Source organism: Tyto alba, unplaced genomic scaffold (genome assembly GCF_018691265.1).
Source record: "Tyto alba isolate M040663 unplaced genomic scaffold, T.alba_DEE_v4.0 Super-Scaffold_5, whole genome shotgun sequence".
Lineage (NCBI taxonomy): Eukaryota > Metazoa > Chordata > Aves > Strigiformes > Tytonidae > Tyto > Tyto alba.
Window position 1 is genome coordinate 13,807,160 of NW_024881326.1, and position 14,611 is coordinate 13,821,770.

The following is a 14,611-nucleotide window of genomic DNA, read 5'->3' on the forward strand; positions in this document are numbered from 1 at the left end:
CTCCTTGTAGGCCCCATATCTCCTCCCAGCTCCTCGTGCCCTGCCTGGCTCTATCTCCAAAGAACATCCCTCATTGCTGTGCTGCAGGTGAGGGCTCGGGCACCGGCTCCACGTATCAACAGCCACCTGTAGAAAGAGATGACACATCTACAGGAGTAGAGGAATGCACAGAAAGCCCTAGCCCCACTCCTAATGTTTCCACACCAGCCTGTCCCTGCAGCAAGAAATGGCAATTACCCTGACTTGACAATTATCCTGAATTTTCTGGCTCACGAGCAGAAAATCAGCCATCACTGAGAGCATGACCCGTCCTGGGAGGAGAGCTGCTGTGTTCAGGCAGGGACTCTCACTGAGCAGGACCTGCAGGCTGCTGGTGAGTGAGGGCTCCAGCCATGCAAGGGAGACAATCAAGAAAATGGTCACATCTCACGCTTTCCTGGGAGGGAAGCAGCAACAGTCCTTGCGTAGGAGCTCCTCTCTCAGTGCTTTTAGCTAGACAGCCAGGCTTCTCTGGCCCTGGCATGGGCACCGGGAGGCATTAGGGGCCCTGCTGTAACCCCAAAGTTATCCTAACAAGCACCTCTGCGCCTGCATGCTGCCTGGATCTCAGGAGGGGAAACCAGGAACGCCCCCCTACCCCCCATGCTGAGCCTTTATCAGCACTTAATTAAAACTTGACAAGAAGATTAACACACAGAGGGCAGTTTTAATTAACTTAATATCGCATTCAATTTTCCAATTCGTCGCAGCGTACCAGACACCTGCAGATCTTAATACAAAACCAAACAAAAAAGGGGAGCATGGGAAGGGGGAGAGCGCGAGGGAGATGCCTCGGCCGGCAGCAGAAGCGCTCTCAAACTTGCTGCTGCTGCTGCTCTGCCTGCACGCACCCGCCTCTGCTCACCCCCGGCTGCCTGTAAGTGTTTTCAGATGCTAATAGCCACTATTCCCCACTGGGCTCATTTGGGCCAACCTAGGGATGTTTGCTTTCCAAAAGGCATTTATTTGTTTGATTTTAATTTATTTATTTTAAGACACATTCCCGGGGATTCATGAAGGAAAAGCGAGCTCTCCTCTTTACTCTGCTGTGCAGGCCATCAAGAGGCTGTTGGAAAAGGCTGAGCAGACGGCAAGGAGAAGGGTCCTGGATAGCTGGGGCTTAGTGCAGGAAACACACACCGTCCACTCACCCCATGCTGCTACTCAGGGATGGAGAAAGGGAAGGCTTCAAGCAAAAATATCATTGCCCCACTCCTCCTGGCTATACTAGACCAAACAGCCCAGAGCAGGATGCTTCTCCCTAGGAGGAGTGGCACATCAGGGAGGAAAGAGGGGTGAGTCCAGCACTGACATGAAGCAGATGAAAGAGAAAAGAAGGCATGGAAAACTGCACTTCTCTCATTGTTCTCACTGCTTTCAGAACAGTTAACCACCTTGTAATTATGGGCTCCAAATTCAGGAGGTGCAAGAGCTGCCAGGCAGCCCTGGGAAATCCCCTGCCAGACCTGCATGCTCAGCTGCCTCACCTTTGGACAACGCGGCCAAGGGTTCTGGCTAAAGGCACCTCTGAGCGCCATAGCTCCAGGTTCCTGAGTTGCATACACCCGTATGGGAGCAACTCAGGAACCTCTGGATCACCCAGAGGCCCTGGGGCTGCTGCTACGTGGACACTCACTGAAGAGGCTCAGGGATACCCAGCACACAAACTCAGAGCAAAGCCGAGACGGCTTAGTTGCACAAATACCACACTGAACCTTCAACTAGTTCTCTGTCAGAAATAGTTTGCCATACACCAAAAAAAAAGTGTTATTGTTAACTTTCTCTTTCCATTGTTTTTTCTGTGTCACCTCATGCCTCTGTCCCCACCAATTTCCTGACAACCTTGGGAGGAACAATGCACTGACACAGTATTTTTTCCTCTAAAGATTTACAGCCCATGCACTGAGAAGGGCCAAGGAATGAGGGTGCCCCTCTCCAGCTCCAGCTCTGAACCCTTCACCGTGATGAAAGGTTCAGCCAGCCTGGACAGGTCTGCTCATTTCAGGGGGAAGAACAAGTATTAGTTTTACTTCCATTGCTTTGGAGCATATTCGTTATTAGACTAGGGCAAGGTAATTCAGCCCCAACGGGAACAATCTCTCAGCCATGCTGTACAGCTTTGCAGCCAATGAAGGAACACATGCAGCGCTCCAAAGGCAGGTGTCTGCTGGACACTTTCTTTTGTGGTTCCTGCACCTTTATTTTTTGGCTGACATTATATTTCTTGATGCTCTGAATTTAGTTAGATGTAACTTAAAAAACCATTGTAGTCCAATTTTCCAGGGAGAGTTTTGTTTGGGTTTGACTGGGAAAAAAGAGATGTCCTCTTAGCACTCTTATAAAATAAGATTTTCCTGCTCTTTTTCTGAAGCAAATCAAACCCAAAGTCAGATGGGTGCCATGAGACACACAGAAGACAACAGAGAAAGTTGGTATCATCAAATGTCCCCATCTGTCTGAAGCTGCAGTAAGAAGGAAGTAAGTGGTGATGCCTCCTGCAGCAAGCCCACGAGGTCTGAGAGGCTCCCAGCAGAAGACACCCAACAGTGCCTGGGGAAGGCACAGAGCCGTATAAACAGTCCGTGTGCTTCCCAGAAGAGTCTCTGCTTGCAGGGGTCTCCAACACAAACTCAGCCAGACCATAAATGTGAGCAAGGTGCTCATGGCCCGGCTCTTCCGTACACTGCCTGCACAAGGGCAAGTGCAATCAAGTCGATGAGACCTGGCAAACATTTATGGGTAACAAATATTTGGGCAGACACCAGTCATGCGTGTGTGAGCACTTCGCAAATGAGAACTGTGCTATTAGCACACCGAGTTTGCAGCACACAGTATTCAGCTAGGTCTATCCCCCCCAAATCACATCTCCCAGCTTTGGCAAAGGTGGGTAGTTGTCTCCTTGTGCTTTTCCTCCAGAGCAGGAGCTCAAAAGGTCAGGCTGCTTCCAAGGTCTGCCCTCCCCACCAAAGGACTCAACACGGGCACTTCCCAGTACTTCCTCAGCAAAGCCTTCAGTGCCACATACCGCAGAACTAGATGAGATCTGGGCAATAGTAAGAGAGGTGACATTAATTTCTAACGAACCCTTGGGTTCTTGTATAAACATACTTTCAGTTGTTCAATACAACTGTGCCAACCTGGTCCCAGGGAAGCGCAGAGCCCTCTCCAGTTCCTCAGACCAACTTCGCTGGCCAACAGTGTTGCCTTTAAAATGGTACGAATGTCTGCATGTGGCCAGGGAGTCCCCCAGATTGGACCTAGCCCAGCTTTTATTAGAAAACCCTCACCCTGGTTCTCAGCAGGCAGCTCAGGGGCCTGAGGTTACAAAAAACCCACTGTCTGATTTCTCCCTGGATTGCACATGTGCTTCAGGGGTCTCACTGTTCAACCGGTGCTGCAGCCAGGCTCTAATTCCCCTCTGCCATCTTCCACTTGAGCGATTCCTCCCAACAAGCTGCCACGCTGGCAATGATGGTGCACAGCCCCACGACACCTGTGCCACCATGTGCTTCTTGGAGAAATAACCCCTTACCAAGTAACCCAAATCACAGGGCACTCCGGTGCCTGAATGAAGCCCAGTTGCAAGCATCCGCCACTGCAACAGCCTCTCCTCTTCCAGCCTGCATGCCTGCCTTGGAGGAGAGCCAGCGGCTGCGGAGAAGGGGCCTAGGTGGTGGAGAATGGGGATGGATGATGCCCCCTGTGTGGCAGCTGCCACCTCTATCCCTTCCAGAGCAGGGACCGAGGGAGCTGGAGCATCAGTCCCAGCCATCCTCCCCTTGACCTGCCTGCTGAGATTTCTGACAGAGAAGAGTAAAAATGACCATCTGATGCTGGGTTTTGGGACACAAACCGTTCCTTTTCACATATCCTCCACTTGATCGCCTACTGGCATGAGGCTGGGGCTGACACCACCCCTTATCAGCCCTACCCCATGCCCCATATCCTTTCATTTTCCAGGATGGTATCTTTGGAAACCTCCCATTCCCACAAGGAACAGAAGGACAGGAGGCCATGAGACAGACAAGCATTTAAAATGCTTAATGGACAGAAACATCCCATCCTGAGTGGGGGTCTCAACCTCTTGTAATATTTCAGAGGGGAAAAGACAGCAAGACCCTCCTCCCCCACCTTGTACCAATATGGTGTAGGGTTTAAAAGAGGCTCCCCATAGTGAGGAGCTTCAAAGACTCACCAGCCCCTCCCACCGAGTGTCCTCCTGGTTCAGTTCCACCCTCCACATTTAAGTGCCTTTCATCCTTCCTCTTCTTCGTCCCCACCGTTATTAGGTTCCCTTCCCCCACTCCCGCCCACTCCCACCCTTGCTGGAGACTGCCTTTGGTCAGGAGCCCAATGGGAACCAGCTGTCAGGCGTAGCTGGGATATCCTGGAGAAAACAGCTTGAAAATGCCTCCCCCCCGCTTCCCCCTCCATGGCAAAGAACAAAAAATCCCACCGCAAAATGGCCCTGCAGATGGAAAAGGCATCCTGCAGGCCACCCTCCTCCTGACCTGCGTGGGTCCACTTGGCTGGAGTGGTACCAGGAGGTCCCGGGTCCTGACTCCCTTTGGAACCATGAACCCATCCTGTTTGTCCTCCTCCTGCCAGCGGGACCCTCCTGACCCACACAGCAAGAGCCCAGGGCCGTTGCACTGAAGCATTTTGTATTAATCCTCCTTTGTCGACTTTTTTAGTGCACCTCGCTCCAGCATTGTTCTTCAAAGATGTTCCTGCCCTTCCCGGCCTGGGGGTGGTTGTTGTTTAAACAGCAGCAGCAGCCACACAAGCTGCTAGCTGTCCTGCCTTTACAGGGTGGTCTGTAATTGCTTCCTGTCCTCTCCAGCAACTGGCTTCATTTGTTTGAGTTTCTGCCTAATCTCAGAACTGGGGGAGTTTGGAATGAGCGACGCTTAGTCCATGCTCATGGGTGTTTCCCCACACTGGACCAAGCTTAGCCAGTTTTGGAGATCCAGTCTGGTAAAGTCACAGTCCCACAACCAGAAAAAATAAGCTTAAAATAACCCAGGCAAGCCAAAACCCAGTCTCGGCAAAGCTGGAGTTCTCGGTTTAGAGGTGCTGTGAGACCAAGGCTTTCTGTGGTCCTTGGATGCAGCAACTGGAGCCCAGGTGTGTGCCGGCAGGAGCAGAAGTGGAAAAAGAAACAGGGGGATGGGGAGAAATGAAATGTTATTTCTCAGACTTCAGAGCTTCGCTGTTCTTGGTCGTGTTATGGTATGGGCTGTGCTTGGGGTGGATTTTATCCAAGCCAGTTTGCACACATCCCGCTGATTTCCCAGCGTGCTGATTTTGTGTCTCTGTGCTGGCCTCTGAGCTCCCATTATACTGAAGCAGGAAAAGGGTATGCTGGGGGCCAGCCATGAGCAGAGCCGAGCCGCTCAACAGGCTTCATACCAAACACTGAAAGTTTCTTTTTTTCCCCTCCTCCAAAAAAAATGAACTTTGGCTTTTTGTTGAAATGGGAAGTGCTGTGGATAATGTCCACTTTCAGCAGCATTTTCCACATTGATAAACTAAAACGTTCAAAGAAAAATGCCCCAGACAGTGTTTCCAGAAATAAGAAACATCTTCCAGCATAAACCCTTACAGTCCGTCCAGAGCAGGAAACTAAACAGGCTTTGTTCTTGGAGTCTGGTGTGTGACTGAGGCAAAAGGACAGAGACAAGAGGAATAAGGTGTGTGGTGCAGCCCCAACCGCCTGCCTTCCAACCCACCCACTGCAGGACATCCCCAGGCTGTGCCACCTCTGCCTCTGCTACGAGGTTTGTGTCAGCTGGCTCTCAGTGTTTCATGGCAGAAGTATTGTAGGTATCCTCCTATTTCATGCCCATGGGTTACAGCAGCTTTTTCCTTTCAGAGAGTTTAGAAGGAAATGAAGCCAAAAGCACGTATTTCAGATCTGGGATATTCCGATCCAAAGCCAGCCAGTCCCTAGAAATTATAAACCAAGCGAGAAAATGCAATGGATACCGATTATATCTCCTTAGGATGGTGCTTCCAGTTAGGATTTGGATGTGCACCTGGCAATCTCCAGACAGGTCAGAGCTGGACTGAAAGAGGATGCTGCAAGTGTGGGGAGAGGTTACCTGGTGGTCAGGAGCCCCAGACTGGAACTGCAGTGAGGGATGGATGTGAAAAGGGAGGATTTTACTAAGGGGTGAGATAAAGGGTCTGCGGGCTGGACCTGGTACACATGTACGGTGGGGGAGGCAGGAGAAGAGGAGGCACTGGCTGTGCAGAGCAGGACAAAGGCTGCTGCTGTGTCTGTGAGTGCATACATGCAAGTCCCGTCCCCCCCCCCCCCCCCCCCCCCCCGTGCTCAGGCTGCCTGTGCTCACGCCGTGAGCTGGCTGGTTCTGGAGGATGGCCGAGAGCCTTTCGGCAAACCTGCCCACATAGAAGGATTATCAGTAAGGCTGATGTAGGCAGGACTGAATGGAAATCTTGGTTTCCTTTTAATAGCCCTCTTCATTAAATGGCTGCTGAAGGAGCGAGATGACAGCACTGCACAGAATGGGCTGGGCTCGCTCCTTTTTATGCTGCCTGTAGGGGGTCACCAGTTTGTACTGTGGGACTCCCAGGACAGAAAGCCTGGAGTTAAAGCAGTCACAAAAACAAAGACAGAACAAGCCCATTCCCGCCCCTCACCCCTCTAAATATTTTCCTGAATGGCTTTGCAAGCTGTTCCTGGTCCAGATTCATCTCACACACACATTTCACATCTACCCGCTGCCTGCTCATAGTGTGCATTACATCGCATGGCGCATATTGAAAATATATCGGCATTACATCGCATGGCGCATATTGAAAATATATCGGCCTACTGTCTAATTTAAACTGCATGAATATTACGTGTTAGGTAATATTTTATATGTGGCTGCATATATTTTAAATTAATGTATGGACAGTACAATATATGATGGCTTTTTAATGTCCCTTGTTGCACATAGCCCCTGTGGCAGATGCTGCTCAAAATACTTCTAACAAATCCCACGGGCACTGGCTGCCGCTGTGCGATGTGGACGGCCTTTCCCATGCCAGAGTGAGGAGCAATTTGCTGCGCCAACCTGGCTGGGCCTCACCTTGCAGACTTTTGAGGCACTCATTTTACGCCTTCTGGAACAGGACTATGTGAACTGCTCACTCTCTAGTGACCAAGTCCCTTCTCTGCTTCCAGTTTTGAGACCACGCTCCAAAAGCTCCAAAGCCCTGCAAGGCTCTTTTCCTCATCTTGCCCTCCTCATGCCTCCAGTAGCTTTGGTACCTCCTCCAGAGCTCCAGGTTTGTCACTTTATGAGATGCACTGACTAGCAAGGATGATACAGGCTTTACAGAGGGTCTTCCGAAAGAAGCACAGCTTAGGAACAAAGCAGTAGTACCTGCTTGGGTGTCCTCACCATGAATGCTTAGGTTTGGTCGAGTGGACTTACATGGCCCCAGATACCCCTCTGCTCAGTCTTCTAGTTTTGGCAGAAAGTATCACCAATATTCATTCCCCTTTCTCATATTCATTCCCCCTCTCCTTGCCTGATTACACACAGTTCTTAACAGAGCTCTGGTCTCTTTTTCTGGTACACTGTTACTTCACTCACAATCCAGACTGTCAAGAGCTATCTACTCTCAAATAGACAAGCTCTTGCTGTGATATGAAAAGCAGGGAGGATCTCAGGTTGGAAAAGAGATCTCCAGCAGTGGAGTGCAGCTAGACCACAGGAGACAACAGGAATCGACCATGAAAGCTCCTGTTGTCCTTGTACTGATCACCTAGGCATAACCTCAGCATTAGTATCTCTGAGGACAGACAGCACGTTCTGAGACAGAGATATCCATTTTCCAGGTGGAGCCCAGTACTCAGACCCAGACCTTTCTCTCGCAGAGATGGCCCCCATCTGTTGTGGCACCCTGGCCATGATGAGAACAAGCCCTGAACAATGAGCCTCAGCGACAAAGGAAGGGGAAGCTCTAGCCCTGGCTTTAGAGAACAGGAAAGAAAGTTCTCAGCTAACAGACACGAACCACGTCACTTTTCTTTTAGACATGGCTGTTTGGCTGCCGGTAACGTATCTGCTAGCTAACGGCAGGTTTTAAAGCATTATCCCAAAGGGCTGCAGCCTTGCCAAGGCTTTGACGTTGGTGGTCAAGATACTAAAATGGACTTTCTGAACCAACGAAGAGACATGATCCGATTGGTACCAGCAAGAGATGGGGAAAAACATATATGGTTCTGATTACCTGGCTTCAAAATCACAGTAATAAACCCAAATTTGGGAAGCAATTAGAGAGGACGAAGAAGACCAAGAAGAAAAAGGGGAATAAGAGAGTCACCTGGTGGTCTCAAGACAGCCTTTCAAGGATCAGTATTTGGATAAAAGCCAATATATCAGCTCTAATCTTTGGCTTTTTGTTGGACTTAACAAGGACTTTAAAATGAATCCAGTCACAACTGACGGGCCCCATATGGATCCTTGTTTGAAACCTCCTCCTCAGCACCAAATCAAATACTCTGGGACTATACAAAGCCGATGAGGAGACTTTGAAAAGGAGTAACAAAGGCAGAAGCACACACATACTCTCGCACACATGCACGTGTGCACACTCGTACACACAGGCAGTGCATGAAGACATCAGGCTCCGTAGCGGTGCAGTTACCGCAGACAAGTGGCTTTGCAGCTCCACAGAGGGGCTGTCTGTGACCATGACGATACCATGATATTTCCCTTGATGCCACTCAACTGAGTCGTTTCCCAGACTCTCTGTGAGTTCGATCACATATGCATCTGTATATCGCCTTAATTTACTGCCTTTTGTTTCAAACTTTGATAAAAAAAGTACGGTTATTTTTCTCCACGTATCAAAAAAAAAATTTAGAAAGCATTCTTCCCTCATCTTTCTCTGAAGCTCACGCATCTCTCATCTCCCTAAGCTACACCACAATGCGAGAACAAAGGCATCTGACCTGTATCCATGGCAACCCTCAAATTCTACACCTTTGCCTTTTGTACAAAGTACCCCCTCCCTTTGTCTATACACACACATGCATATGTACACACTCACTGTATCTGTCTACATACATGCATATATACATACATATGTGTGTATACATAACTTATGTATATATATATTAAAGACATCGTTCTTGATTCTTACAAAAGCTTCTCTATTTGCCTTATATGCCAACTGAACTCATATTTATTCCATAGTGGGGTCTGCCTTTCAGGTGACGGCAGGGTTAACTTAAAATCCACTGATGGCCACAAGGTAGCACTTGGTTCAAGGAAGAAAAGCAAGTGTTGAGAGAGGAGAGAAGCAGGAGTGTAATAACGGATTATTGGATAACACTTGGCATGCCAGGGCTAGAACAGCCGGCCTCTGCCTTTTCATGGCCACTGCCGGAGATTCAAAGGGACATTCACCTATTCAATCCATCAGTCAACTTGAGGGGAAAGGCATCACATCCCTGTAATGAAAAAAGTAACAACAAAAAATCCATTTGATTGTTGAAAAGGGATGTGCCAAGTGGAAGCACTGCTGGGTCACAGTTTTAGCACCCCACTCTCACTGTCATCAGACCTGCACCAACTCCTGACTGCCTGAAGCCAACTCCTCTGTTTGCAGAGGGCTTGCCCTCAGCCAGCTACAAGACCCTTCTCTGAAGCACAGCCTCTGCCTTTGTGCTCTGTTTGCTTTGGAAGGATTTCAGTGCTTTGCAGCAGAAGCCAGCCACCAACGGGTGTGGAGGATGGCACGTGAGAGCATGGAGAATGGCACCCAGCAGAGCTGAGGCAGGGCTGGCAGCCAGGAGCTACAGCACAGGAGGGAAGGTCCCAGCAGAAGGCAGGTCTCACCGAGTTTTGAAACTCAGCAGAATCCTGGAGCCACAGCCACGCACACAGACCGGTTTCACTGATCAGCTGATGGGCAGCATCTTGCCTTCTTCAAAGGCTGGTTCTCAAGAACTTGTTAATTTGGGAAAGGCTGGCACCACTCGGTATGTCATACCCAAAAGGCTGTCAATCCCAGAGCTCTTGGAAGATACAGAAAATTTACACAACAATCACTGATTTTATAGTGACTCTGCAGAAGCAGTGAGTTTCATTCTGGGAAGGAACATTTAGAGCTGCCACAACTGCATCCCACAGTCCTCTGAGTCCCCAGCAATGCCTTCCACCCCAAGGGTGGAAAGACTGAGTATTTTTACCCACTTCTCCCCAGATACACTAACACCACTGAACCCAGGGGAAAAGAGAAGGTCTTCTGAAAATGAGGCGCTCAGCTCTGCTAAAGGCACCTACCAGAAGATCAGGTTGTGTCATGATAACAGGCCCTGAGCAGAGGGCATGGACAAACCTTTCTCCTTTCCTCCCTTTTAAATGCTTCCAGTTGTCAGTTTAGCAATAGAAAAAAAACAGCTGAATTGTGGTTATAGACAATGAATGATGCAACAGAATACCTCATGCAGACATAGAAGATTTGCTGCTCATTTTTCTTCAGCAGGAGGGCCGTATGCATGGGACTAGGTCCAAACTTACTGACGTCAACAGAAAGTCTCCCATTGACTTCAATGGGCTTTCATTGGGACTGTTATTGCCTGTGAGAAGCCACTTACTGGGAAACCAAGGGAGGATCTAAATTTGTGTAGAGAAAACATAATGTAGCCTTGGTCCTGCCCAGTACTGAGGCATGGCCCATGGAGACTGCATTTCCCAGCATGCTATACTCCATCTTTAGCCATCAACAGCAATTTGACATGCTGAAGTTCATCCACAGAGAGGGCTGAGGTTCCTGCTCTTTCATCTAACCAGAAACAAAAATGTCTGAAATACGTAGCAGAACAGTCATGCTTTGCTTCACTGCTGGGCCAAATTTTCACAGGAATGGCCAAACTGTCATGCTGAAACCATAATTACCCTGAAGGTGAAACTGATGGCTGGAATGGCTGGAAAACAGGACTCGTGTTTCTGTGCCCTCTGCCTTGGACAGACCCCCACCATTTCCTGTGCCTTGATTTCCCTATTAGTAAAACACATCCTTGCAGAGCAATGTGGTGTTCATTTCTGCATGAAGCAGTGAAAAGCTCCTAGTAGAAGGACGCTACTGGAACTCCCATAGCTCTGGTTATGGATTTACTGCAGGGAAGTGTGACTCAGCAGAGGGTCCCAAGCAGGGAGTCACCGCTCACAAGCCAAACTCCAATGACTACCTCGCCATTTGGCATGATCCCCCCTCAATCTCCAGAGCAGGGCCACACACAGGTACCTCCTCTTGGACTCTCATACCTTGCCAGAATGTTTTTCCCTCCCTGGCCAAGTGCCTTCTAGAAACCAAGAAGCTCTGTGTCAGTTCAGACTGAAATGATGCCTGCATCCCCCAAGTAAGGCTCCCCACTCTTTTTAACTTACTCACTCATCTAGAAATTGTTGAGGACCATCTCATGCCCCAGGCTCTCCTGAGCTACCAGCCCCCAGGGTGCTAGCTCTAGGCACTACTGAACTTTGCTTCAAGACTTTGTGTCTCAAAAGATGCTTGAGGTATTTGGGCCTGCAGTTCAAATTCCTTGGCCTCCTGAAATAAAGCCTACAAGCTGTTTGACACATGGGGATGAAAGGGGAAGTAGAGAACACTAAATAAAAGGACCAGCATACACCAGTTCCTCTCCTCAGTTGGGAAGATTTGGACACGCAAGCAGAAAAGAAAATCTGTCTTCTCCCTGCCCCCTGCTCCATGACCCAGACTCCCCCCACCCCACCAGCCTCCTCCTCTGTGGGGAGGAGGTCCGGAGCAAGAAGCATTCCAAACACCCTGCTGGTACCATGTTTATACAGCGTGTCCTCCTCGCCTAGCTGCTCAGAAACAGCCCTAGAACAAAAAAAAAAAAAAAAAAAAAAAAAAAGGAAAAAACAGAGAGAGAGAAGAAATGAACAGCTTGGGCTTTTTGGCCAGAAAACAACATTTTTTGTTTGTTTTTCTAGCAAAAAAAGAAACCCTGCCAGAGATTCCCGACTTTTCAGATTTGAAGGTGTATCTTGAACTAGAGGCAGAGAACTGGATATTTGGTTTATTCCCTTTTCCTACATTAAAAAAGAACCATCAAGGCCTGATGTTTTTGGCGGGAATAATCCTTTCTTTATCACTCCTCTGGGCGAGGAAAGGAGTTGGGTCCATACACTCCAGTTTTAGTTCCAAAATCAAGGAGAAAACAATAGAGATGTTAATTTACGGACCTTGCAGTTCAGGACTGAGATCTGGCTCCTTTTGGCTGTTGTTTTCATTGGAAATCACGGTCTCTGGAGAATGCTTCAAGAAGCTGCTCCATGCTGATGCAAAGGAATCTCCAAATGCAGCAATAGCCACAGTAAGGGCTGTCTCCTCAGACACTTCAGCAAACTGGGATAGCACATGGTTTGCTGTAGTCCCTTTTGGGTGTGAAATAGCCATGTCTTTCCAGGAAGCACAAGAAACTAGTGCTATGCCAACAAAACCATGGATAACATCCACATCTCCTGTTGCTAACCATTCTTAGGGACTCAGAAGGACCCTTCCTTAAAGAAAATATCTTGGAGCACCGTTAGTTCCTTTATCAGTCTCTTATGAGATCCTCCTTTTTAGGACCCACAAACACTCCAGACGTAATAGATGTAGGTGCCACTTGTTGCTGTAGACAAGAGAGTCTAGAGCTTATGAGCAACAGTCTACGCCAAATTCCCACATCATGCTGCCAAAAATACTTTGTGTGTGTCTCACTGATGTCAAATGTTTGTCTGTATTCTTTCCTCCAAATATCTCAATTTTTTGTTGCCAAATGCAAGAAGGAACGTAGTATAGAGACCCGCACTTCCATCCCCAAGGTTGGAAAAGGTCCACTCTCCAGGAAACATAGCTTGGGCCTAACCACAGAACAGTATGAAGATGAGAAACACCATCAGAATGCACTCCAACATGCCTGGGATCAAGGGAAGCCGCTTCTGAAATACCCATGTGTCTGAAAAGAGTCACTGGCTGTCCAAACCCTGACTTAGCAGTGGGTGTTATGGTACCAGGGAGCTTCACAGCCCAAAAGCTAGCACCGTGTATCCGTTCCTCCCTCGCCTTTCCCAGGCAGTGGACCATAGAGATGTTCCACTAATTTACCCTGGTATCTTCTGTTTACTGCTTTATTTATATCTTGGTTCTCAGTCATGCACAAAAAGGGTTAATTAAGAGCATAGTGTGGAAATGCATGACACCGAGGGAGTACCTTGTTCCAGCCCTTTGAGGTACAGAAACAACTCACATGATGAACCACACTGGAAGCACAGGTCAGGGCTGCGCTTTCCCCTGTAGATATGTGGGTGTGAATTTGAGTGCCAATATGAATTATGTTGTTAAGCAAAGGGTTGATAGTGCCAGACGGAAACAGCCAAAGAGTGGGAAGATGTTAGGCAAGCTTCCTCCATCTGTCCCTATTAACACTTTTTGGTCCCAGGCCTCACCACACCCTTTCCACATCTAATGCTCAGCATCAACAAATTTCTGTTCACCTTTCCCTGGCTCAGCACAGCCCCTTCCCATTTTCTGTCTTGGCCACGCAACCAGCTTTGCTGTGTCTCTGAAAAATGTCCCTCTATGCCTCCTGCCATCCCACAACCCCTGCTCAGGCTGCTCACCAGAGCTTTACCACTGTGCTTCTGCTAGAACAGTGTGAAATACCTGCAGTAAAACCAAAAGAAGTCCAAGCTGCTTTCTGGTTTTCTGACACTCTGAGAAACGTGGCGCTCCTACCAAATGTTTCCCACTTTTCTAGACAATTTCGCACAAAATTTTTCCCATTGCCTGTGTGTTAAGGTAGTTCTTTGCAGAGAATTTCTGCACCCATTTGTTCCAGACCCAGGATATCTACTCCTGCTCCCCAACCAACAGGATGAACTCCTTCATCTCTGCACTTTGGAGGCACCATTTTGGCTCACTTTGTCTTTGCAGAGGAAGGCCAACCTCATCTGCCCTCCATTACCCACACAAAAAAAACCATCTGTGCAGCTTTTAAGTTTATACAAGCCAAATAGCTTGGCAAAGGATTATGATTTTTATTCATTCACAATATTCCCCCCTTCATAATCATCCATGGCATTACACCACACCAAGACTTAATTTGCCTCTTAGTTTCTGTTCTGATGGGCCTGCAACATGCACCCTCAACAAACATCCTTGTTCCTCAACTGAAGTTTGACTGACCAGTGCCTGGCTTAATCCCCTTTCATCTGGGGGAACAGACTGAAGTTTTATTGCTACCGATGTTAATCCCCCATGATTCCCTGTGAGGGAACTGCCTGCCGCTTCCCCTTTTTAGTCTGCCAGTGTTTGAGACTGTAAATAAGCCTCACATTTATTGTTAGCACAATATACTGTTTTATAAGGAGAATGCAGCTGTCTCAGAAAGATCAGAGCTCTCTCCTGCAGCGTCCTAGCATCAGAGGCATTCCTTGGACTGTGAAGAAGCCTAGGAGCAATGATACTAGCAGTAGTAGCGCTGCTGGTGGTTTTCCACCTGTGAAGGTACACCTCCAAAAAATGGCACCAT